The 20013-nt window shown below is 47.1% G+C and overlaps 1 pseudogene; it reads left to right on the plus strand.

Annotated features, from left to right (window-relative positions):
- Window positions 1–17785: 17785 nt before the first annotated feature.
- Window positions 17786–18782, plus strand: LOC147109249 (uncharacterized; annotated as a pseudogene).
- The last annotated feature ends 1231 nt before the right edge of the window (window positions 18783–20013 follow it).

Consider the following 20013-nt stretch of genomic DNA (forward strand, 5'->3'; position numbering starts at 1 on the left):
ATCAGTGGAGTACCTAGGCCATGTCATCGATGCAGACGGCCTACACACAGCACCGTCGAAAGTGAAAGCCATTGCCGACGCTCCTGCACCTACAAATGTCGGCCAGCTGCGGTCATTCTTAGGTCCCCTGAACTATTACGGAAAGTTTATTCCACAGCTGGCATCACTGTTGAAGCCATTACATGAGTTGCTGTGTCAGGGCAAGGCCTGGGCATGGACGAAGGAGTGCGAAGCTGCATTCAAGAAAGCCAAAGCAGCTTTGACTGACCCCAGAGTGTTGACGCACTTTGACCCATCGTTGCAGATTCAGCTGGCCTGTGACACGTCGCCTTATGGCGTCGGCGCAGTCGTGTCCCACATCTTTCCCTCAGGCGAAGAGAAGCCGATTGCATTCGTGTCAAGGTCCCTGAGCAAGGCGGAGGTGAAATACCCGCAGATCGAAAAAGAGGCTTTGGGCATCATCTTTGGAATCATAAAGTTCCATCACTACTTGTTCGGAAGGAAATTCACCTTGCTGACGGATCATCGTCCTCTGACATCGATCTTTGGTCCACACATAGGAATACCCTCCCTGGCAGCGTGCAGGATGCAGCACTGGACGCTGATGTTAAGCGCTCACAATTACAACATCAAATACCGGAGGTCAGCAGCACATGGCAATGCGGACAGATTGTCAAGACTTCCGCTGCCTGTGCCCTCTGAAGGCTGTGAGCAGAAGATTTTCTACTTTGACATGGTGAGCAATGCCCCTGTCATGGCCCGGCAGGTCAAGAAAGAGACCAGAGTGGACCCTACGCTATCCAAGGTGTTGGATCGGGTGATGCGAGGAGATGGATCACGGGTGTCAGATGCACCACCTGAGCTCCTACCTCACCTGTCAAGAGGGAAGGAGTTGTCTGTCACGTCAGGATGCCTCCTTTGGGGCATGCGAGTGATCATACCACCAAAGCTGCGGAAACATGTCCTCAACGAGCTGCACTCAGGACATTGTGGTATTGTCCGGATGAAGGAGCTGGCACGAAGCTACTTCTGGTGGCCCGGTCTGGATCATGAAATTGAAGTTGAAGCGAAATCATGCCCATCATGCGAGACAACCAGGGATACGCCAAGAGCAGCGCCACTGCATCCATGGGAATGGCCGGCGACACCGTGGCAATGGATCCATCTGGACTTCGCGGGACCAGTGGAAGGAGCGATGTTCCTGGTCGCGGTGGACTCCCATTCCAAATGGCCGGAGGTTGCAGTAATATCCACTACCACTACGGAGAAAACCATCGAGACTCAGAGAGATGCTCGGGCGATTTGGTCTGCCGGAGCAGATCGTAACCGACAATGGAACACAGTTCACATCCCAGGAGATGGAGGAGTTCCTCAAGAGCAATGGAATCCAGCACACGTTCTCCACGCCTTATCATCCATCCATGAATGGATTGGCGGAGAGATTTGTCAGAACGCTGAAACGCGCGTTGAAAGCGGCAAGAAGTGATGCTCCTCTAAAGCAGTGCCTGAATGCTTTCTTGCTGAAATACCAAAACACGCCTCATGCTACGACTGGACCATCTCCTGCTTACCTACTCATGGGAAGGCAGCTACGGACATGCCTTGACCTGCTGAGGCCAACATCCACAGAAGCAGTGGTGCACGCCAATCAGCAGGATCAAGTCAGCAGACGAGCTCAGGGGTCCAAAGAACGACACTTTGTGGTGGGGGGCAAAGTCCTCGCGCATAACTACACCACCCCGGAGTGGTGGGTCCCGGCTATGGTCATTCAAAAGACGGGCCCCGTTTCATACCGAGTCCGCACCGGAGACGACCGAACATGGAGACGGCATGTAGACCAGTTACTGCCAAGACAGTCGTCACAGGTAACCCAAGAAACAGAGGATCAAGGACCTGCTGGGGACTCAAGCAGGGACTGGTCGTCCGACCCTGAGACGGTGACACCATCCACTCTTGTGCCATCGAGGGAGGAAGCCACGCCTGCAGGGTCACGGGAGAGCCAGCCAGAGCCTGCTCCTGAGACTAGGCGTTACCCCCAAAGAGAAAGGCAGCCTCCAGTGCACCTTAGTTACAATTAGTGCTAACCGGTGTGCATGGGGCAGAATAATCCCCAGGGTTAGTGGAGTGTAGAGGCAGTCTACCCTCTCTTCCAAAGTTATAGTCATTTTCAGTTATTCTGTTTTGTGGACATTCTATTTTAAGGGGGAGGAAATATGTTGTGTATTTTGAATGTGTATTAGAATTGTCCCACATGGGATACCATAGTGGTGATTTGCAATGCACTATGGGACATGTAGTGCATTGAGTGAAGAAGCACATTGTAAATAAAATGGCCGTTAACTAAACTCTCCACCTGAGTCCTTCTTAATTGTTATATAGGTAAGGGTATAAAACCCCTTGAGACACAACATGCAAGTTCAGAGGGAGGTAGGTTGGAGTGAGTGAGGGGAGCAGAGAAATGGACACGGCCGATGTCGCGGCAGCAGTTAGCGATGAAAAGATATCAGGAGGCGTGCCTATAGATTGGTCAAAGAGGCAGGTTTTAAGGAGGTGAGAGAGGCAGCGAATTCCATAGAAACATAGAAACATAGAAGATAGGAGCAGGAGTAGGCCATTCGGCCCCTCGAGCCTGCTCCGCCATTCAATGCAATCATGGCTGATCATCCAAATTCAGTACCCAGCCCCTGCTTTCTCCCCATACCCCTTGATCCCTTTAGCCTTAAGAAATATATCCAACTCCTTCTTGAATATATTTAATGAATTGGCCTCTACTGCCTTCTGTGGTAGAGAATTCCACAGGTTCACCACTCTCTGGGTGAAGAAATTCCTCCTCAACTCTGTCCTAAATGGCCTACCCCTTATCCTTAGACTGTGACCCCTGGTTCTGGACTCCCCGGCCATCGGGAACATCCTTCCTGCATCTAGTCTGTCCAGTCCTGTCAGAATTTTATAAGTTGCAATGAGATCCCCTCTCATTCTTCTAAATTCCAGCGAGTACAAGCCCAATCGATCCAATCTCTCCTCATACGTCATTCATGCCATCCCAGGTATCAGACTGGTGAATCTTCGCTGAACTCCTTCCATGGCAAGATCATCCTTCCTCAGATAAGGCGACCAAATCTGCACACAATACTCAAGATGTGGTCTCACCAAGGCGCTGTACAACTGCAGCAAGACATCCTTGTTCCTGTACTCAAAGCCTCTCGCTACGAAAGCCAGCATACCATTTGCCTTCTTAACCGCCTGCTGCACCTGCATGCTTACCTTCAGCGAATGGTGCACAAGGACACCCAGGTCTCGTTGCACTTCCCCTTCTCCCAATCTATTGCCATTCAGATAATAATCTGCCTTCCTGTTTTTGCCACCAAAGTGGATAACCTCACATTTATCCACGTTATATTGCATTTGCCATGCTTCTGCCCAATCACCCAACCTGTCCAAATCATCCTGGAGTTTCTCTGCATCCTCCTCACAGCACACATGCCCACCCAGCTTTGTGTCATCTGCAAATTTGGAGATATTACATCTAGTTCCCTTGTGTTAGATCCGTGATTCTGAGAGTATGATGTTTTTCAATAACCACACGGATGCTGTAACTTAACAATCAACAGCTATTTGCTGGAGTAGGGTAGTCTCAAGACTGGGGGTACAGAGGCATGCTCACGGCTTATATACAGGTGTGGTCACTGCCGGTACTACAGTATACAGGAGCTGTAAAAGTAGTCCTCTCTTAAAGGTACATACACTACAATTCCTCCCCTTTTAGATTAGCAGTACACATAATATTCAAATAACAATTAACACTTTAACATGTACATTAAACAACAATAGTCCATTTATAGATTCAGTCTTTGGGGCGGCTTCCTGATCCTTTCGGGATAGCGCCTTTCCTGAGGTTCTTGTTCTTGGTGCGGAGGCGATTCTGGCCCCTTTTCATAGATACATAGATACATAGAAGATAGGAGCAGGAGTAGGCCATTCGGCCCTTCGTGCCTGCTCCGCCATTTAATGAGATCATGGCTGATCCTTTAATTCAGTATCCCGTCCCCGCCTTCTCTCCGTAACCCTTAACCCCTTTTGCCCGTAGAAATATATCTAATTCCCTCTTAAATATATTTAATGAGCTGGCATACACTGCCCTCTGTGGCAATGAGTTCCACAGGTTCACCACTCTCTGAGTGAAGAAATTCCCCCTCATCTCTGTCCTAAATGGTTTAGCCCTTATCCTTAAATTATGTCCTCTAGTTCTGTTCTCACCCGCCAAGGGAAACATTCCTTCTGCATCCAGTCTGTCTAGACCTGTCAGAATTTTATACACTTCTATGAGGTCCCCTCTCAATCTTCTAAACTCCAGTGTGTACATCCCTAAACTACATAGTCTCTCCTCATAGGTCATTCCCGCCATTCCTGGTATCAGCCTGGTGAATCGCCGCTGCACCCCCTCCATGGCAAGAACATCCTTCCTCAGATGAGGCGACCAAAACTGTACACAGTACTCGAGGTGTGGTCTCACCAGTGCCCTGTACAGCTGCAGCAAGGTATCCCTGTTCCTGTATTCTAACCCTTTTGCTATGAAGGCCAGCATACCGTTTGCCTTCTTGACCGCCTGTTGCACCTGCATGCTCGCCTTCAGTGACTGGTGTACAAGAACACCCAGGTCTCTCTGTACTTCCCCCTCTCCCAATCTATTGCCATTTAAATAATAATTTGCCCTCCCGTTCCTGCACCCAAGGTGGATAACTTCGCACTTGTCCACATTATAGTGCATCTGCCATTTATCCGCCCAATCCGCCCAATTTCGTCGGTTAGTTCATCGGTTTCCACTGCTACTGGTTCGGAGGTAGATGCTACCGGTATGTCGGGTTCATCCCCAGGTACGCGAGACATGGGGTTGACTCGTTCCTGTGACGCTAAGATCTGATTGACGTGGCGTCTCACAATGTTCTCCCCGACATCCACTGTGTACATTAATGGCCCCTGCCTTGTGCATATCGTTCCGGGTCGCCATTTCTCTGTTCGGTAGTCACGGGCCAAGACTGGTTGTCCTACGTTGAAGCTCCTTGTCGGCTTCTCATTGATGTGCTGGAATTGTTTATCCTCAACATTTCTTCGCACATTTGGTCTGAGCAAGTCCAGACGAGATCTCAACCTTCGGTTAAAGAACATCATGGCCGGGGTCTGGTTGGTAACTGCATGTGTCACGTTTCGGTAGGCTAATAAGAAATTGTCCACCTTATGCTGTAGTGGAATTTCATCGTTGCACATGGCCTTTATCGCCTTCTTAAAGTTTTGTACGAACCTCTCAGCCAATCCATTTGTGGCTGGATGATACGGGGCGGATGTGTAATGCCTTACCCCATTCCTTCTCATAAATTTTCGAAACTCTTCGGACACAAACTGTGGTCCATTATCAGACCAAATCTGCTCTGGCAAGCCGTTCCTGGCAAATATGGTCCGTAGGACTGCAATCGTTTTCTCTGTAGTGGTTGAGGACATTTTTATCACCTCAGGCCATTTCGAATGAGCATCTACTGCTATTAAGAACATTGAGTCCATGAATGGACCAGTGAAATCAATATGCACCCGTTGCCATGGAGAGGAGGGCCACTCCCATGGGTGTAGAGGGGCATGTGGTGGTGCATTTTGGAACTTCTGGCATCCTGAGCAGCTCTTGGTTCGGTCTTCGATTTGTTGATCGATTCCCGGCCACCACACATCAGCCCTAGCAAGACTTTTCATTTTCACTCCCCCCAGATGACCTTCATGAAGCTCATTGAGCACTCTCTCCCTTAACTTGGGTGGAATCACCACTCTGGATCCACACATCACTGTCCCCTGGCATACTAACAGCTGTTCTCTTCTGGATGAGAATGCTGGCAACAGTGAGTCGCCATGTGTTGGCCATCCCCTCACCGTCAAATCATATACCCGAGACAGTGTCGGATCATTGCGGGTCTCTTTCTCTATATCCGCGTTCGTTACTGGCAATCGTTCAATTATTGACGAATAAAATATCTCGATAGGGTCCACTGCTGGTGCTTCCTCCACAGTAGGCAGTGGCAGGCGTGATAGCCCATCAGCGTTTCCATGCTGTTTCGTGCCTTTATATTCTATTTCATATTGATTCACCCCTAGAAACAGGGACCATCTTTGTAACCGTTGTGCAGTCATCACTGAAACGCCCTTCTTAGGATTAAAGATGGAGACAAGTGGTTGGTGGTCAGTCAGCAAGCTGAACTTCTACCCATGCAGATAGTAGTTGAATTTTTTTACTCCCCATACTAGGCTGAGGGCCTCCCTGTCAATCTGGGCGTAGTTGCGCTCGGCTGAGGTTAGTGACCGAGACGCAAAGGCTACTGGCCTCTCCAACCCGTCTGGGAATTTGTGCGACAGCACCGCTCCAATACCATAGGGTGATGCATCACATGCCAAACGAATTGGTAGTGCTGGGTTGAAATGGGCCAACACCTCTTTTGATGTGATCAATTCTTTACACTTCTGGAAAGCTCATCTACGTTCGTCATTCCACTTCCATGGCACCCCTGTTTGCAGTAGGGTGTTCAGTGGGTGTAATACTGTGGACAAATTTGGTAAGAACTTATGGTAGTAGTTTACCAGCCCGAGGAACGACCTCAGTTGTGACACATTTTCCGGTGCTGGAGCCTTGACTACTGCCTCAGTCTTTTCAGGGGACTTATGTAATCCCTCTTTATCAATAACGTGGCCACAATACGAGATCTGCTTCTGGAAAAACTCGCATTTGTGATGATTAGCTCAGAGCCCATATTCCTTCAATCTAGTGAGCACCTGCTCCAGGTTGGCGAGGTGATCACTGTCATTTTCGCCCGTGACCAGGATGTCGTTCAAATAACACTGGGTCCCTGGAATCCCTTGCAGGACTTAACCCATCGCCCTTTGCCAAATAGCCGGAGCCGATGCTACCCCGAACACCAGCCGGTTGTATTGATAGAGACCTTTATGAGTGTTGATCGTGAGGTATTGTTTCGAGGCTTCTTCTACCTCCATTTGCAAGTACGCCTGGGCTAGATCAATTTTGGTGAAGCGTTTACCTCCAGATAGCGAGGCGAAAATATCCTCAATTCATGGAAGCGGATATTGTACCATGTGAAGGATTGGGTTCACTGTCACCTTAAAATCCCCACAGATGCGGACCTTCTTTGGTTCCCCAGGCGTATTACTCAACGACCTCTTCATTACAGGAACAATGGTTGTAGCCCACTCGCTCCAGTCTACTTTGGACAGTACTCCTGAACGTTCCAACCCTTCCAGCTCTGCTTCGACGGCTGGTCGGATCGCATAAGGCACTGGTCTGGCCTTCAGAAACTTTGGGCTTGCATTTTCCTCTATTTTAATCGTTGCTGTTATGCCTTTTAGTGTTCCGAGTCCCTCCTGGAACACTTCTTTTGCGTCAGTTAGCATTTTTGACAGTCGTCCAGGTGTGACGTCGTCATCCTTTTTGGCCTCAACCTTCAGTGCCTGTATGGAATGCCAATCTAATTGTATCTTCCGGATCCATTCACGTCCTAGCAGTGGTGGTCCTCCATCTGGCAATACATATAAGTCCATTTTAGGTATTTCCTGGCTCATGTATATCACTTTCACCCTTATTTTTCCTTTGGGGTAGACTTTTTGCCCCGTGTACGTCTTCAAGACAATCTCTGTAGCTTTCAAGGGTATATGTGAAAATAGCCGCTTGTAGTCCCTTTGGTTTATGACTGTTAGGGCTGATCCTGTGTCCAATTCCATTTTCACTTGGACTCCGTCTATCTTGAGTGTAACCCAGATAGTCTGGTGATCCTGTAGGAGTCTACGTACTCCTAGCAAAAAATACTGAACTTGGAGAGCTTCAACAGAAAAGGTTTAATTGTTGAGGCTGCATGCTGAACACAAAATGGAATCAGAGACTACACAAAGTACGACTGCCTTTCATCAGTGCACAGCTTTGACTGCTCCTCCCCCGCTCTGGGCTTAACTATGTTGCAGATGGAGTTTCTTAAAGGTGTGATCCTTCTTAAAGGCATGACGCCTGATTTATAGTCTACGGACCGGAAAGCGGATTGCGTCCGTTCTGTGATCGGTACGCCACAATCCTCCATTTTGGTTACCTTATGTAGTTTCAGACAACCCAGCTCCTTGCTTCCGGAGTCTGTGTCACTTTTCTGTTCGTCTGAACTACTGTCCATCACCTTGTGTACCTTTTTGTACTTCTCCTGTGGAGATTTCTTGCTGTTGGTTTTCTTCCCAGACCTGCAGACTCTTGCTATGTGTCCTGCTTTTCCACACTGTCTGCACACTTGGTCCTTGAACTAACAATCCTTCTGGTCATGTGTTGTTCTGCCACAGCGATAACACTTCCCTGTCCATAGGACATTTCATTGGTGCCATATTCTTGCGGTCTCCGTTGTATCTCTGCAGCGCCCCTTGCGGCTGCTTCGTGTGATACTGCCATACTGAAAGCCTTGTCCAGCATAAGATCCTTTTCTGATAGAAGCCATTTCTGGGTTCCTTCGCTTTGAAGCCCACACACAAACTTGTCCCTTAATGTATCTGCTAGTCCCACTCCAAACTGGCAGTGTTTCGATAGCTTGTGCAGTTCCGTTAGGTACTCAGCATTGCTTTCGTCTTTGTGTTGGTTCCTTTTATGGAACTTAAATCATTCTGCTATCAGCAGCGGTGCGGGGTTTAAGTGGTCCTGTAGGATTTCTACTATGCTTTCGAAATTCTTATTCACAGGCTTCTCTGGGGTTATTAGGTTTCGCAGTAACCCATAAGTTTTTGCACCCATGGAATTTAACAAAACCAGTGCTTTCCTAGCATCTGGCACTTCATTCGCCCTGCAGTACACCTCAATACGTGCCACATATGTCGCCCAATCTGCGACTTCATTGTCGAACGTAGAGATACTGCCACCCTTCGGCATCCCTGGGTGTGATTTAACTGTCAAAAATGGCGTCTCCCGCGCTTTCCCTTCTTCTCCGCTGGCACAAAATGGCATCTCCCACGCTTTCCTTTCTTCCCGCGCTCGCCCTTCTTCTCCGCTGCGGCTTCTAAAAATGGCGTCTCCCGCGCTCTTCCTTCTTCTCCGCAGCTCAATGGCATCTCCCGCGCTCTCCCTTCTTCTCCCCGCAGACGCGGTTCAGCCCTTGAGCCCTGGCTGTGCTCTGTGCGTTCTCCTGTGCGCCTTTCCTGTTGCCGTCGCTCGGTCCTGAACCCGGCTGCTGCTTTACCCTCTCTCCGTTTTGTTTTTCCTCGACGCCGCTCGGTTTTCAACCCCCGGCTGCACCCTGTGCACTTCACCCTCTGTCTTACCCCGTCGACGCTGCTCGGCTTTTTCTCTGCCGTCGGCCGGCTCCAGCCGCCGCTGTCCGGGAAGTGTCTGCGCTGTACCTGTCATCAGCCTGTTGCTGATCGTCGTGGCTGGGGAACAAAGCCCAGCTCTCCACAGCCTCCCCAGTGATGTTCACTCTCTGCCGGACGACTGGGCGGTTGCTCATGGTCGACGCCCGTGTTTCTGGCCTCGACTTTCTTCCACCGCCCTCCCGGAGCGAATCCTCGAAGGGAAATGCAGAGTTGCAGGTAGATTCAAATCGACACTCATCGCCACTGTTAGATCCGTGATTCTGAGAGTATGCTGTTTTTCAATAACCACACGGATGCTGTAACTTAACAATCAACAGGTATTTACTGGAGTAGGGTAGTCTCAAGACTGGGGGTACAGAGGCATGCTCACGGCTTATATACAGGTGTGGTCACTGCCGGTACTACAGTATACAGGAGCTGTAAAAGTAGTCCTCTCTTAAAGGTACATATACTACACCTTGTCTAGATCATTAATATATATTGTGAATAGTTGGGGTCCAAGGACTGATCCCTGCGGTACCCCACTAGTCACTGCTTGCCACTCAGAAAAAGACCCGTTTATTCCAATTCTTTGCTTTCTGTCTGCCAACCAGTTCTCTATCCAAGTCAATACCTTGCCCCCAATCCCATGTGCCTTAACTTTACACGCTATTCTCTTATGCGGGACCTTATCGAAAACCTTCTGAAAGTCCAAATACACCACCTCCACTGGTTCTCCCTTATCTATTTTACCAGTTACATCCTCAAAAAATTCCAGTAGATTAATCAAGCACAATTTACCTTTTGTAAATCCATGTTGACTTTGTCCGATCCTGTCACTGTTTTCCAAGTGCTCTGCTATTACCTCTTTTATAATGGACTCTAGCATTTTCCCCACTATCGATGCCAGGCTTACCGGTCTGTAATTCCCCATTTTCTCTCTACCACCTTTTTTGAATAGTGGGGTAACATTAGCTACCCTCCAATCCATGGGTACTGTTCCAGATTCCATCAAATGTTGGAAGATGATCAGCAATGCATCTACTATTTCTAGGGCCACTTCCTTAAGTACCCTAGGATGTAGATTATCAGGCCCTGGGGATTTATCAGCCTTCAATCCCATCAATTTCCCTAACACCATTTCCCTACAAATACTGATTTCTTTCAGTTCCTCCCTTTCATCAGACCCTATGTTCCCCGACATCTCTGGGAGGTTATTTGTGTCCTCTTTTGTGAAGACAGAACCAAAATATATATTTAATTGGTCTGCCATTTCTTTGTTCCCCATTATAAATTCCCCTGAATCTGACTGCAAGGGACCTACGCTTGACTTTACCAATCTTTTTCTCTTCACATATCTATGGAAGCTTTTACAGTCAGTTTTTATGTTCCCTGCAAGCTTACTCTCATATTCTATTTTCCCCTTCTTAATTAATCCCTTTGTCCTCCTTTGTTGAATCCTAACCTACTCCCAATCCTCAGGTTTACTGCTTTTTCTGGCCAATTTATATGTCCTCTTCTTGGATCTTATGCTATCCCTAATTTCCCTTGTTAGCCACAGTTGAGTCATTTTTTTGTTTTATTTTTATGCCAAACTGGGATGAACAAATTCAGTAGTTCATCCATGCGGTCTTTGAATGTTTGCCATTGCCTATCCACCATCAACCCTTTGAGTGACATTCCCCAGTTAATCCTACCCAACTCGTGCCTCAGACCATCGTAGTTTCCTTTATTTAAATTCAGGACCCAAGTCTCTGAGTCAACTACTTCATTCTCCATCTTAATAAAGAATTCGATCATATTATGATCGCTCCGACCCAAGGGGCCTCATACAACAAGATTGCTAATTAATCCTTTCTCATTACATAATACCCAGTCTAAGATGGCCTGATCTCTGGTTGGTTCCTCGACATATTGGTCCAGGAAACTATCCTGTAAACACTCCAGGAATTCCTCCTCCACAGCATTGTTACTAATTTGGTTAGCCCAATCTATATGTAGATTAAAGTCACCCATGATGACTGCGGTGCCCTTATTGCACGCTTCTCTAATTTCCCTTTTAATGCCATCCCCAACCTCCGCATTACTGTTTGGAGGTCTATATACCACTCCCACTGACGTTTTCTGCCCCTTGGTATTTCTCATTTCTACCCATACAGATTCCACATCATCAGAGCTAATATCCTTCCTTACAATTGTGTTAATTCCTTCTTTAACCAGCAATGCTACCCCACCTCCCTTTCCTTTTTGCCTATCTTTCCTGAATATTGAATACCCCTGGATGTTGCGTTCCCAGCCTTGGCCACCCTGGAGCCATGTTTCCATAATCCCAATCAAATCATATTTGTTTACCTCTATTTGCGCAGCTAATTCATCCACCTTATTACAAATGCTCCTCGCATTAAGACACAAAGCCTTCAGGCTTGTTTTTTTAATGCTCTTAGACCTATTAGAATTATTATTTACTGTGGCCATGTTTGATTTAAACCGTTGATTTCTCTGACTGCCACTTTTGTTTTTCTCCTTACTATCTTTTGCTTTTATCCTTGTTTCCCTTTCCTCTGTCCCCCTGCTCAGGTTCCCAACCCCCTGCCATTTTAGTTTAAACCCTCCCCCAGAGCACTAGCAAACACTCCCCCTAGGACATCGGTCCCAGCCCTCCCCAGGTGCAAACCGTCCGGTTTGAACTGGTCCCACCTCCCCCAGAACCGGTTCCAATGTCCCAGGAATTTGACTCCCTCCCCCTGGCACCATTCCTCTAGCCACGTATTCATCTGAAATATCCTTCTATTTCTACTCTGACTGGCATGTGGCACTGGTAGCAATCCTGAGATTACTACCTTTGAGGTCCTATTTTTTAATTTACCTCCTAACTCCCTATATTCAGCTTTTAGGACCTCATCCCGTTTTTTTACCTATATCGTTGGTACCTATATGCACCACGACAACTGGCTGTTCACCCTCCCCTTCCAAAATGTTCTGCAGCCGCTCTGAGACATCCTTGACCCTTGCACCAGGGAGGCAACACACCATCCTGGAGTCTCGTTTGCGGCCGCAGAAACACCTATCTATTCCCCTTACAATAGAATCCCCTATTACTATAGCTCTACCCCTCTTTTTCCTCCCGTCCTGTGCAGCAGAGCCACCCCTGGTGCCAGGAAGTTGGCTGCTGCTGCCTTCCCCTGATAAGCCATCCCCCCCAACAGTACTCAAAGCGGTGTATCTGTTTGAGAGGGGGATGTCCACAGGGGACCCCTGCACTACCTGCCTGCGCCTAGTACTCTGTCTTTTGGTCACCGCTTCCCTTTCTGCCTGTCCAACCTTTGCCTGTGGTGTGACCAACTGCTTAAACGTGATATCCACGACGTCCTCAGCATCGCAAATGGTCCATTATGTATCCAATCGCAGCTCCAGCACTGCAATGCGATCTTCCAGTAGCTGCAGCTGGACACACTTCCTGCACACATAGTTGTCAGGGACACAGGAAGTGTCCCTGAGTTCCCACATAGCGCAGGAGGAGCATACCACAGCGCCGGGCTCTCCTGCCATGACTTACCCTTTAATTAATTGAAATTAAATTAAATCAAATCAAATCAATCCCACCAATTACACTACATTCCAGAGCTTGTTTACTAACTGAGTGAACTGCCAGTGGGCGGGGAGTTCATTGAGTAGGGGAGGCACGTAAACAGTCAGCTTTGTTTTGTTCTCTAAATCTGTGATCTCCTTATATTTCAATATCTTTGGTATGGTAGCATAGTGGTCTGGACTAAACGTGAGTTCAAATCCTAACATGGCAGCTTAAGAATCAAATGTCGCTATTTTCTGCTGCCAGTAAACCAACACTCTCTACCTACCTACAATAAAGTTGCAGCTGATATTGGTAAAATGAGATTATAAAATAGTACTGCAGCGCTACATAGGCCTTGGAAAGGGAAAGCTTTAGCTCAGTGGTAGTACTCTTACCTCTGAGTCAGACTTTAGGATGAGACATTAAACCAAGGTACCATTTTACTGCTCAGGTAGATGTAAAGGATCTTATGGCACTATTTGAAAAAGAGCAGGGAAGGTGTCCTGGCTAACATGTAACCCACAACCAACACCACTAAAATAGATTATTTAGTTGTCTATATTGTTGTTGTTTTTGGGACTTGCTATGTGCAAATTGGCCTCCTTGTTTGCCTATATGTAAACAGTGACTACACTTCAAAAGTAATTCATTGGCTGTGAAGTGCTTTGGGATGTCCTAAAGGTGTGAAAGGTGCTATATAAATGTAAGTTCTTTCTTTCTCAAAAAACGCTGGTACCTGCAGCACTAATCTACCCCTAGCCATGGGTGGCACCAGAGACCAGGGCCAGCTTAACAAGAAGTGGCCGAATATAGCACCCAATAAAGTAAGACCTGGAACAGCATAATAGAGCATTCTAGCTCCCTTTATCACTGTCCTTCCTCGTCTGAAAGTCCTAACTCATAGTGAACTTTGATTCCATATTTAACAGCAGCAGTCAGGTATCTTACCTAAGTGCCCATTCTTCATGTGTGAGCCTCGGCATTGAGTGTTGGTAGATTATTCAAGTGTGAGGACATCAAATAGAGTTGTAGCTCCAAATTTGCAGATAACACTAAGTCAGAAGGCACAGTAAATTGTGCGGATTGGAGCAGGAAGTTACAACACATCATAGACAGACTAAGTAAGTGGTCAAAACCACGGCAAATGGAGTTCAATGTGAGGAAGTGTGAGGTCACCCATTTTGGATCTGAGAAAGACAAATCAGAATATTTTCTAAATGGTAGAGACTAGGAGCTGTGGAGGAGCAAAGGGATTTGGGTGTCCATGTACACAAATAACTAAAAGGTGCACAGGGACAAAAAGTAATCAAAAAGGCTAATGGAATGTTGGCCTTTATCTCAAAGCAGTTGGAATTCAAAAGCGAAGAAGTAATGCTACAATTATATAGGGCCTTGGCCAGGCCCCATCTGAAGCACGATGTTCAGTCTTGGGCAGCAAACCTCAGGAAAGATACGATAGCAAAATACTGCGGATGCTGGAAATCCAAAATAACAACAGAAGACACTGGAAAAACTCAGCAGGCCAGGCAACATCCGTGGAGAGAGAAATAGAGTCAACGTTTCAGGTCGAAGACCCTTCTTCAGAACTGAGAAAAAAAGGCAGGAAATGAAACAGATTAAAAGTCAGTTTGGGGGCAGGGAAATGGGGGAGGGGATGAAAGAAGAGACATTAAGAGATTTTCAAGGTGAGACGAGATGGTAATAGGACAGGTAAAGAAACAGACACTGGCTCTAGATGAAGTGTGAAATGCGCTGGCAGAGTGAAAGACAGCTGCCATGTGGGAGAGAGAAAAAAAAAGGAAAAGGCACAAACCAAAAGTGTGGATAAAAAATATAAAAATATAATAGGGGCCGAGGTTATAATCTGAAATTGTTGAACTCGATATTGAGTCCGGAAGGCTGTAAAGTGCCTAATCGGAAGATGAGGTGCTGTTCCTCGAGGAAAGATATGTTGGCCTTGGAATGGATACAGCGCAGTCACCACAATGATACCAGGGCTTAAAGAGTTAAATTATGAGATCAGGTTGCATAAACTTGTCTTGTATTCCCTTGAGCTTAGAAGGTTGGGTGATCTGATCGAGGTGCTTAAACTGATAAAGTGAATCGATAGCGTGGATACATAGAAACTATTTCCTCTGGTGAGGGAATCCAGAACAAGGGGGCGTAATCTTAAAATTGGAGCTAGGCCATTTAGGGGTGAAATCCGGAAGCATTTATTCTCATAAAGGGTAGTGGAAATCTGGAACTCGGTTGCACAAAAGTCTGTGGGCGCTGGATCATTTGAACCTTTCAAGACTGAGATCGATAGATTATTGTTAGGCAAGGGTATCAAGGTGTATGGAACTAAGGCAGGTAAATAGAGTTGAGGTAGAGATCAGTCATGATTTAATTGAATGGGGGTGGGGGGGAGTTGCGGGGTTGGGTCAGTAATGGCCTTAAAATGTATTTTGAGTCATTCACTATCCAAAATTAGAATGTCCAAACTGAAAGACAAAGCTGACTGCAGTGCAGTTATGTGAACTAATTAAGCAAGTTCAGTGCAGTTTGTTTTTACTGATCTGTGATGCTATCTCAGTGTCTGATTCAAACTATTGATGTCTGCATGTTATGGTGAAGACTTGTAAGACAAGTGAGCACTGTTTGTTCACTTCAGTTTATCTCCTCACACATTACAGACAATGAATGAGTTTGGGAGTATTCGGGCTTTCAAACCAGCATCTTCAGTCCAGGTTTAAGCTGTAGCTGCTTTTATATTGAGTTAACTGCCGTGTTCCCAACACTGGGGTCTCACACAGCTGGTGGCAAGTCCTTGGAAACCTGTAGCATTTGCTAACGCTATTTGTTGGGAAGACTGATGTTTTATTGGGTGTTCCTGGCAACTGGCTTCAGCAAATCTGGCAAGTTTACTTTGGGGTGGTTGTTAGCTGCACTCGATCCAAGAATTGGAAACTTTAGTATATTTCTCATGCAAGTTAAAAATAGCTTAAAACTTTGTTATGGATTATACTTATATAGATTTAATTCAATGTTAACTGTGCTAAATGTTTGATTCTGGTGTAAACCTGGTAAAAAAATTACCTCAAAAGCTGCCGATTTGATTTTGAGATAATTATGGGGCCCCCGTTTAAGTCACTGCTCCCGACAGGAATGGGGCAGTTCTCTTTTAAAGGCTGCATCTCTGTTCCCTTCGGTAGAGCAAGGAGTTGAGCTTGCCCGCTGGCGAGCAGTCTCCTGGGCTGTCTTTTCACTAGCCCCTGCTCCTGCTCGCTTTTGCTCTGTGATTCACCATATGCAGACCCTTCTAATTCACTATCTATCCCACCCGGGGTGCTGATTTCTGTGCTAGTACTTGGGGCTGATGGAATGAGTGCCAGTGATTCTTTAGAAGGATTGTCTCCCTCCAAGTCATGTTATGCAGGGTCCAAATCTTTGGATTGCTCTTAAAAAGGTGAAAGGGACAAGGGTCAGCATGGCAAGGAAAGGCTCGGCAGTAGTAGATAATTGGCAGCACTGTGCAGTACCAGGATGCTATGCTGCCTGGAGGTGTGATTGTTTAAGGAAAGAGAAAAGGTACAAGTAGTAGGTAGACACCTTGCTGAGCATGGCCTCCAGCGTCACTATCACTGATGTTCCTTGATCTACCTGCTCCAATGATGTCCGTGGCTTCCTTCTCCATCTGGGTGGGGACTTGGTTTGAGGCTAGCTCTCCTTCAGTTTAATCCTCCCCTAGTTATTGTGGGCCAGCTTCTCCTGTAGAAAGAGTGTGAGAAAGTTAGTGTGTGGTTGTTGTATAGGATTGTGCAGATGTGTGAGGCAGTTTCATATAGTGTGCATGCTAAGAGGGAGAAGCAGTAAGTTGTGAGCCGGATGGTCATGTGCAAGAAAGGGGTTCCAGTTTGAAATGAGAAAGCAGTCAGTAGAGGAATGAAATGCTTTACAGTTGCTACTAGGTAAGAGCAGAATGGTGTTTGTGCCTGTTGTGAGGGCAGCAAGCAACAGATGAGTGTGTGATTAGAATGAGAAGGAGAGTTGATACTATGTCCCCTTGTGATTGGAGGAGAAGCATGTGGAGTCAGGGGGAAATGCAAAATCTAAAACAGAGAAATAGAGATAGGAGGACATCATTCTCGCTCTTGCTGTCCACCTCAGTTCATTCAGCACTGAACCCGTGTCTTGGGGGTGAAGGTCCCGGCATTGACAATGGTCCGGATTTTGCTGGAGCAAGGCATCTCGTGACGTGTCCCGTTAGTTAGGCATTTTCCCTCAACCTTCTGCTCAAAATGTTTTGCCCTGTAACTTGCTGGAAGCAGTATGGTAGCATAGTGGTAATGTCACTGGGCTAGTGATCCAGAGGCCTGGACTAATGGTCCGGAGACGTGAGTTCAAATCCCACAACGATAGCTGGGGAATTTAAATTCAGCTAATTAAATAAATCTGATATAAAAAGCTAGTATCAGTAATAGTGACCATGAAATTGCCAGATTGCCATAAAAACCCATCTGGTTTACTAATGTCCTTTAGGAAAGGAAATCTGCTGTTCTTACCTGGTCTGGCCTATATGTGACTCCAGGCCCTGAAGGATATAGCTGCCAGACTGGACCTACGGCAGGTGGTGAAAGAACCAACACGAGGGAAAAACCTACTTGACCTCGTCCTCACCAATCTACCTGTCGCAGATGCATCTGTTCATAACAGTATTGATAGCAGTGACCACTGCACAGTCCTTGTGGAGACAAAGTCCTGTCTTCACACTGAGGACTCCTTCCATTGTGTTGTGCACCACTATCACTGTGCTAAATGGGATAGATTCAGAACAGAAGCTCAAAACTGGGCATCAATGAGGTGCTGTGGGCCATGAGATGCTGTGGGTTATCAGTAGCAGCAGAATTGTATTCCACCACAATCTGTAACCTCATGGCCTGGCATATCCATCACTCTACCATTACCATCAAGCCAGGGGACCAACCCTGGTTCAATAAGGAGTGTAGAAGAGCGTGCCAGGAGCAGCACCAGACATACCTAAAAATGAGATGCCAACCTGGAGAAGCTGCAATACAGGACTACATGCATGCTAAACAACAGAAGCAGCATGCTATAGACAGAGCTAAGTGATCCCACAACCAACGGATCAGATCAAAGTTCTGCTGTTCTGCCACATCCAACCATGAATGGTGGTGGACAAGTAAACAACTAACAGGAGGAGGAGACTCCATGAAAATCACCATCCTTAATGATGGCGGAGCCCAGCACACAAGTGCTAAAGACAAGGCTGAAGTGTTTGCAACCATCTTCAGCCAGAAGTGCCGAGTGGATGATTCATCTCGGCTTCCTCCTGAGGTCCCCACCATCACAGAAGCCAGTCTTCAGCCAAGTCGATTCACTCCGCATGATATCACGAAACGGCTAAGCATACTAGATACAGTAAAGGCTATAGGCCTCGACAACATCCCGGCTGTTGTGCTGAAGACTTGTGCTCCAGAACTAGCCGTGCCTCTAGCCAAGCTGTTCCAGTACAACTACAACACTGGCATCTACCCGACAATGTGGAAAACTGTCCAGGCATGTCCTGTCCACAAAAAGCAGGACAAATTCAATCGGCCAATTACTGCCCTATCAATCATCAGCAAAGTGATGGAAGGTGTCATCAACCATGCTATCAAGCATCACTTACTCACCAATAACCTGCTCACTGATGCTCAGTTTGGATTCCGCCAGGACCACTCAGCTCCAGACCTCCTTACAGCCTTGGTCCAAACATGGACGAAAGAGCTGAATTCCAGAGGTGAGGTGAGAGTGACTGCCCTTGACATCAAGGCAACATTTGACCGAGTGTGGCATCAAGGAGCCCTAGTAAAATTGAAGTCAATAAGAATCAGGGGGAAAACTCTCCACTGGCTGGAGACATGCCTAGCACAAAGGAAGATGGTTGTGGTTGTTGGAGGCCAATCACCTCAGCCCCAGGACATCACTGCTGGAGTTCCTCAGGGCAGTGTCCTAGGCCCAACCATCTTCAGCTGCTTTATCAATGACTTACCCTCCATCATAAGGTCAGAAGTGGCGATGTTCGCTGGTGATTGCACAGTGTTCAGTTCCATTCGCACCTCCTCAGATAATTAAGCAGTCCATGCCCGCATGCAGTAAGATCTGGATGACATTCAGGCTTAGGCTGATAAGTGGCAGGTAACATTCACGCAACACAAGTGCCAGGCAATGACTATCTCCAACAAGCAAGAGTCTAGCCACCTCCCCTTGACACTCAACGGCATTACCATCATCGAATCCCCCACCATCAACATCCTGGGGATCAGCGTTGACCAGAAACTTAACTGGACCAGCCACATAAATACTGTGGCTACAAGAGCAGATCAGAGGCTGGGTATTCTGCAGTGACTGTCTCACCTCCTGACTCCCCAAAGTCTTTCCACCATCTACAAGGCCCAAGTAAGGAGTGTGATGGAATACTTTCCACTTGCCTGGATGAGTGCAGCTCCAACAACACTCAAGTAGCTCAACACCATCCAGGACAAAGCAGCCCGATTGATTAGCACCCCATCCACCACCTTAAACATTCACTCCCTCCACCACTGGCGTACCGTGGCTGCAGTGTGTACCATCTACAAGATGCACTGCAGCAACTCGCCAAGGCTTCACCCCCCAAACCCGTGACCTCTTCCACCTAGAAGGACAAGGGCAGCAGGCGCATGGGAACACCACCACCTCCAAGTTCACCTCCAAGTTACACACCATCCTGACTTGGTAATATATCACCATTCCTTCATTGTCGCTCGGTCAAAATCTTGGAACTCCCTCCCTAGCAGCACTGTGGGAGTACCTTCACCACATGGACTGTAGCGGTTCAATAAGGAAGCTCACCACCACCTTCTCAAGGGCAATTAGTGATGGGCAACAAATGCTGGCCTTGCCAGCAACGCCCACATCCCATAAACGAATAATATTTTAAAAGTGTGAGCTGATAACGGCACAATGAGGGCAACGGGGCATCTGAAACCTTGGTGAATGACAGGACCAATAGTCTATCTCCTTAACCAATGAGATTTAAGGATTGAGAAAAAAACAGAGGA

The sequence above is a fragment of the Somniosus microcephalus genome, chromosome 12 (genome assembly GCF_052327205.1).
Source record: "Somniosus microcephalus isolate GS21.2 chromosome 12, FLI_Smic_1.0, whole genome shotgun sequence".
NCBI lineage: Eukaryota > Metazoa > Chordata > Chondrichthyes > Squaliformes > Somniosidae > Somniosus > Somniosus microcephalus.